Source organism: Lygodium microphyllum, chromosome 11 (genome assembly GCF_053477565.2).
Source record: "Lygodium microphyllum isolate KBCC chromosome 11, Lygodium_microphyllum_v1.1.10, whole genome shotgun sequence".
NCBI lineage: Eukaryota > Viridiplantae > Streptophyta > Polypodiopsida > Schizaeales > Lygodiaceae > Lygodium > Lygodium microphyllum.
In genome coordinates, this window is record NC_141145.1 from 25,592,840 (window position 1) to 25,600,364 (window position 7,525).

A 7,525-nucleotide genomic window follows, 5' to 3' on the forward strand; every position below is an offset into this window, starting at 1 on the left:
ACCAAATATTAGACACAATGGTAGGTCATGAGCTGTATTCCCTCTTAGATGGATTCAACGGATATAACCAAGTCCAAATCGTAGAAGAGGACCAATCCAAAACAACATTCACCACAGAATGGGGGACCTATGCCTATAGAGTGATGCCATTTGGGGTCTGTAATGCTCCTGCCACCTTCCAACGAGTAATGATGGCTACTTTCCATAATCATTTGCATGATTTCATTGAGGTGTATCTTGATGACTTTTGTGTCTATAGCTTAAATTGTGAGCATTGGGGACACCTAGAGCAACGTTTTGACAGATGTCGGAGTATGGAATTTCTCTCAACCCCGACAAATGTGTCTTTGGCATCTCATCAGGAGTTCTCTTTAGGCCATATTGTCTCTGCACAAGGGATTGCAACAGACCTGACGGAGATTAAGAAGATTGCCGCCTTGACAACACCAATAAACCTCAAGAAATTGAGGGGATTTCTTGGCCGTGTGGGCTACTACAGAAGATTTATTGCACATTTTGCAACCAAGGCAACCCCTCTACACAAGCTCCTAAGGAAATATGCGGATTTTCTTTGGACTAATGATTGTGAAAAAGCCTTTAATACCCTAAAATAGTGCCTTATCCAAGCACCTATCTTATAGCCTCCTGATTGGACAAAGGAATTTCATGTGCACACAAACGTATCAGTCGAAGGGCTAGGTGTTGTTCTATGTCAAAAGAGCCTCTCTAAATTAGATCAACCAATATATTATGCAAGCCAGAAGGTCACTGATAGGGAACGGAACTACACAGTGACAAAGCTTGAGTGCTTGGCAATGGTGTTTGCACTAGAGAAGTTTAGACACTATCTACTATCAACGCATTTCAAGTTCTACGTGGATCATGAAGCCCTGCCCTTCCCGATGAACAAAGCAGATGTTAAAGGACGATTGATGAGATGGTTGCTCCTATTCCAAGAGTTTGACTTTGAAGTGGTCACTAAGCCGATTATCTATCACGGATCCCTCAAATTGCAGAAGAGGAACATGATGATCCAGACCTTCTTGATGCTTCCTTGTTTCTAGTTGAAACAGTTACTCCTCCCTGGGGGTATGCAAACATAGCCAACCTCCTAGAAACTCAACGCTATCCTCTTGGCATCTCAAGCCATGAGAAGAAGGAGCTTCTATTAAAATCAGCCCCCTACACCTTGCTAGGCGGTGCACTGTACAAGAGAGGCAAAGATGAAGTGCTGAGGAGATATGTTGTAGGAGATGAAATCAGCATAGTATTGAAAGCATGCCATGATGAACCATGTGGTGGACACTTCATAGGAGAAGCGACAGCCACAAAGGCTTTGTTAGCAAGATACTGGTTGGCTGACCCTCCACAAGGATGCATATGACTACTGCAAGAGATGTGATGCTTATCAGTGAATGGGAAAACCCACCAAAACAAGTGCCATGCCACTGCAACCTATTCTTCCCCTAAAGCCATTTGAGAAGTGGGGGATTGATTTTGTGGGTCACATTGATCCACCCCCCAGACTGAAATAGAATAGATACATCTTAGTGTGTATGAATTATATCACAAAGTGGTGTGAAGCTAAAGCCATGAAGCAGGACGATGGTAACAGTGTAGCCATGTTCATGTATGAGAATATTATCACATGTTTTGGCGGTCCCCTCGAGATGGTAAGTGATAGAGGTACTCATTTCCTTAACAAAATCATGGAGGATCTGATAGAGCTGTATAAGATCCGCCATCGCAAGTCCACTCCCTATTACCCCGGAGCCAACGGCCAAGTTGAAGTCACCAATCCCATCCTTTGCTCTATCCTGACAAGAACGATTGCCGCACATCGTCCCAACTGGGATGATCGACTTACAGAGGCCCCCTGGGCATACAAAACCTCCCATAAGGTAGCTACAAGACAAACCCCTTTCCAGCTAGTGTATGGTACAAAATCCGTCTTTCCTATTGAATTGGAATTGCCCTCTTTGCGAGTGGCAGTTAAAGAACACTTGGGAGATGTTGAGTCACTGCAACACCCCCTCTTACACTTGGAATGCTTGGATGAGATACGGCGGATAGCCCTAGAGTGCATGGAAACCACTCAAGCGTGATGCAAGGCCTATCATGATAGTTTCATCAAGCACAAGGAGTTAAAAGAAGGTGATCTTGTCCTAGCCTATGATTCGATATTTGGCAAGCTTCAACAATGGTGGATGGGCCCATACAAGGTACTTGCTATCAATCCTAATGGCTCTTTTCAGGTGCAGATCGTTGATGCCTCTGATGATCCTTTCCTGATCAATGGCTATCGTCTAAAGAAGTACTTCCTTCCTTGGGGATCTTGATAATCACATCGACCTACCCTCTCCCTTTTGGGCGTCACACTATCCTTCTCTTCGTGATTCTGATAGCCCTTATGATTCTCCTCAAGAGGCAGTCTCCTTCTGTTAGCCCCTCACAGATACCTCTCAATCTGACCTTGTTCTCTTCTCGTCCGATCCAACAACAGTGGCGAGGTTGGTCCTAACACATGGTATTTCTACCATTCTCTTTTTTTTAATTAAAAAAAAGAAAAAGAAAAAGAAAAAACAAAACTGTTATGGGAGAAAATGAAGAAATTCCTTGTCATAAGAGGCCTCGTTCCAAGAAAAGGTGAAAACACCCTTGGGCGGGAAGCTGACTGTGAAAAAGGTGGTAACACCCCGCAATTCAGGATAGCTGATTCATCAGCAGCGCACCTTTTCAACAAGTAATTTGAAGCCACCTTCCTTGTCGCGATGTCTTTGCAATATCAATATGTCTATCCTTCTTAACAAACGACTTTTCTTACAAATCCTTGAAGTACGAGACTTGTTGGCTGTCTCCCTAGGTACGTCTCGTCTTCAAGATCTTGATGACAACAACAACCGACATGATCTTCATCACCAACCCCTTGAGTGATGTAAGCTTTCATCCTAATAGGATGGGGATGTGAGTATGGGCTGCCCTCTATATCTATCAGACAGTGAGACAGAGGATGGGGTGAGTGACCCGTTTTTCCCTTCAAATCAAATGAGAGGTGAGATGTGTGAACAGAGTGTTACACGCATGAGATGGGCCTCTCAATGCACAACGCACGATCTGTTCCTGTGCACTACACCATAAGGCTCCCTAGCCTTCCTTCTTGCACTATATGCTGACACAGGGCGGGATGCACTGTTGCACCATCAAAAGTGCACAAGGCATACAAGCTCTGCATAAGTGACAGTGAGGATTACATTAATGAGTTTCAGGGATGGGCTATCTTTTGTATCTTTCAACAGAGCGTGAGATAGAGGGTGGGTTGAGTGTGATGGATGGTTCTTCAATCCATTATTGAGAGGTGAGGATTGAGGGACGTTATGAAAATTGGCATCAGGTACATTTATGTTTCCTTATGCACCCACGGGATGGGTCTCTGCCATCAGCACAGGACACGTCACTCTGTTCTATACACTGCACTACAAGGCTCCCTAGCCTCCCTCTTTGCACCTATGCTAGAGGGGTTGGATGCATTGATGCACCATCAATTGTGCACCCTGGCATACTCCCTCTGCACCACACCCTTGTCGATTCTGAAACCCGGTGTGAGATTTGGATTTTCATCAATATTCACTCGAGTGATGTAAGTTATGGAGTGAGTGACTGTTCTTTCATTCCTCTTGAGTGCCAGTTGAGTGACTATCTTTTGTCAACGATACCTCCCCCGACGGGCTTCATCAACCACCTACCTCCCTGGGTGCGGCTACATGGTCCCTGCCATGCCGGTTGAACGCTGGACCGAGCCGTGGTACCTCTCCCCTTTACAGCCGACTCCAACCCTTCTATAGCAGTGACGGTTCCTTCGACCATACGCGAAACGGGCCAAGTGTTCTTAACTCTACTTTACTGTTTGCAAGTGTATGTAATGTCTTACGTGTGTGGATGCCAGCGTCCAGTCGGTTGACAAGTCTGTGGTCGTGTCGATCAATCTATTCTGTTCGTTAAGGTTTTAAGTGTGGGGACACGTCCCTACGTGTCTGCTGTGAATACCCCCTGCATATGTCTCAAGTTCATCATGCATGTATGCCATGACCTCTTTCCGCCCTCATGGGGTCCCTTTCCCACCCACCCGTCTAACTTTACCTCACCCTTTGGGTCGTTCCTTCCCTCTTTCCCTTTCTCCCTTGTTTTGATGTTTTGTATGTGGACACATCCTATGTTCATAGGAATCAAAATCCAACCTTAAAGCCATGTTCGTCGCTTTGAACTGCCCATTTTTCCTTTTTACCAACCCCTGTTCCGCCTGATGATTCTTGACTTATCAATTTTTGAAGTATTTTCCATAAATTAGACAGTTTTCCATGTGAACGCACCTTTATTGCTTCTGAACAACAATCTGACATAACAGCCTTGTCCTCCATCTTCCTCCTGACATTTTTCTTTTTTTCTCCCTGTCCTTCCAATGCACTGTTCATCCGATATTAATTTTTGCACGTTTTCGAGCCCTTTCATGCATATTTTTAATATTTTTCCATGTGAACATGCCCTATTTTCATCAAAATTCCAGTTTCATTTGACTGATGTGTCCTATTAGCCTTTTTCCACATTTTTTCTTTTTTCTTTGCTCTATTTCGACCACTATATTTTTCACTATTAAATTTTCAATATACTTTCGGTTCCGTTTTTGGTGCTTTTTGGATGTGAACCCCTTCTAAATCCACTGGACGTGAGTTTTGATGTGATAGTCATGTGCATCCCCTTCACACGGTCATTTTCTCTTTTTACTGCCCTTCATTTCACTACTCGATTCTTTCTGTATTCATCTTTGACTCCCTTTTCAAATACGATTTTTGGGTTTTTTCCATGTGAATGCGTCCTCTCTTGATTGAAACTGTGTGTTGACGTGATAGGTCTGTCGGGCACATTATTTGGCACATTTTATTTTCTTTTCGCCCTGCGTTCTGGCAAGTAGATTTTTCCATATTAATCCTCGTATGTATTTTTAGAGTCGTTTTTTATGTTTTTCCATGTGAATACCTTGATTTTGCCCCGGACCCCGTGTTGCAGTTTTGTGTCATCTTCCTCTCATCTCCAGATACATTTTTCCTTTTTATGGTTTTTCGATCCGATGTACGGTTTGGGTTTTATTGATTTTTCTTCCTCTTGATGTGTGGCAATGTCACTCGTGTTGCGCGTGAACGCACATGTTTAAGCGCCTCGGGATGCCCCCATGGCCTTTGTGCCTCGCGTGTTGCCATCCCCGCCCCGTCAGATCTCGCCGATGCATATTTTTTTACTCCCGCCCCGCGCATGCACGTGGATCGGGGGTGCGCTCACCTTTTAATGGATTTCAAAACAGAGACATTAAAAAAAACCCAACAATTCACCCCTACCACCAAAAACAACAACCCAAAATCCAAAAAAAAAAACACAAACAAAAAACACAAAACAAAAACATACAAAAAAAACAAAACTCCAAAAACACAAAAGCGACCATAACAAAAAAAACAAAAAACAAAACAAAACAAAAAACAATAAAAAACAAAACAAACAACAAACACAAAAAAACAATATTAAAAAAAAACAAAAAAATCCACCCCACCCCCAAAACAAACAACAACTCACAAAATAATACTAAATGTAAAATTTTTTAAACATCCGCAAACCCACCCCCACATGCCCCATCCTTGTTATTTAAATTTTAAAAAAAATCCAAACAAAACAAAAACCATTCAAAAAACAAAAAAATACAAAAAAAAAACGCCCAACTCCTTACCTATCCTGCTCCTCGTGATCTCCCTTTCCCTTCATCGGCCTCCATCGCTTCTTCTTCTCCATCGGCCCCTCCTTTTCCTCCATCGCCTCCCCTCCCTTCCTCCTCTCCCACCATCCATCGTCCCCTCCCTTCCTCCTCTCCCACCATCCATCGGCCCCTCCTTTCCTCCATCGCCTCCCCTCCCTTCCTCCTCTCCCACCATCCATTGGCCCCTCCCTTCCTCCTCTCCATCCATCGGCCCCTTCTCCTCCATCGCCCCTTCCCTCCATCGCCATCGCCCCTCCCCTTCTCATTCGCCGCTCCCTCCTCTCCTCCCTTTCTTCTCCACCGCCATCATCTGCTGCTCCCTCCTCTCCTCCCTTCCTCCTCCGCTGCCATCATCCATTGCCCCCTCCTCTCCTCCTCCTCCTCCTCCTCCTTTCGTGGCCTCGTTCTTCCTTCTCCCACCCCCTCCTCTAGTTAACCCATTAACCTAGTTAATTAACCTAATTAACTTAGTTAACTCACCTAACTAGTTACCTAACTAACTTAGTTAACTCACCTGACTTAGTTACCTAACTGACCTAGTTAACTATCCTCACTTAGCTAACTAACCTGACCTAGTTAACTCCCCTACCCCTCAGTTACCTAACCTACCCTAGTCACCCTAACTTAACCCCCCTTTTCACCTAACCCTAGTTTCCCCCCTTCTAGCCCCCTTTCCTACCCCTACACCACTCTACCCCCACCCTCCATACGCAGGCCACTTGCTGCCCGGTGGTTCCGTGTTTACGCGTGTTTGCGCGGGCATCTAGGTGTGCTTGTGCATACGGGAGCTGCCCTCAGGTGTTCACCAGCAAGGACACGCATTTGGTCTTCTCCGTGCAGTGGTGTGTGCCGTCCCCGAGCGCACACAGCTATTCACACGCAGCCTAGGTATCTCTTTTGATGTACCACAAACCCGCGAAAAATACCTTAAAAATATCTAAAAACACTTTAAAAAATTAATTTTTTTATAAAAAATCAAATTTAAAAAAAAACTTGAAAAATTCCTTACTAAATTAGGTAATTTTTTGGCTGATCTTGCTAAGTATAATACAGAGAATTAATTGTTAAAAAATTAATAATATTTAAAATCCTTTTAAAATTCACTAAAAATTGAGAAAAATTCATTAAAAATCCCTAAAAATCAAAATTAAATTCAAAAAATAAAAAAAAATCCATCAATGCATTAGACTACTTTTGGAATATCTTATAACTTGAAAACACCTTGACACATGATCATCCTATTATTTTTCGACCTAGATGATAAACTTTTAATCTAAATTCATAAAATTTTTGTTTTAAATTTAAAAAATAAGTTGTTAAATTACAAAATAATTTTTAAAAAAATTACAAATCCATTGTTTAAGCCTGATGGTTTCATTTCCAATTAGGTTTGATTGATACCCTAATAAATCAAACATTTTAAAATAAAAAATCTACAAAAAAAAACACAAAATACAAAATCAAAACACACCAAAATTATAATTTTAAAGAAATACTAATAACAATTTCACCTAAACACTAATCAACTTTACTTAAACCAAATGTGATCCCACTAACATTGCCTTGATTTTTGTTTTTCAAATACTAAGGTTTTTTATTTTTTCCAGTCAATGGTTTTTGCTTTTTGTTGGATTTCTTGCATTTGGGACTACTCACTGCGCCCTCAGTCTCTTGCATACACACACCCCTACCAGGTATCTATTTTTCATGCTTTATTTATTTTTGGTC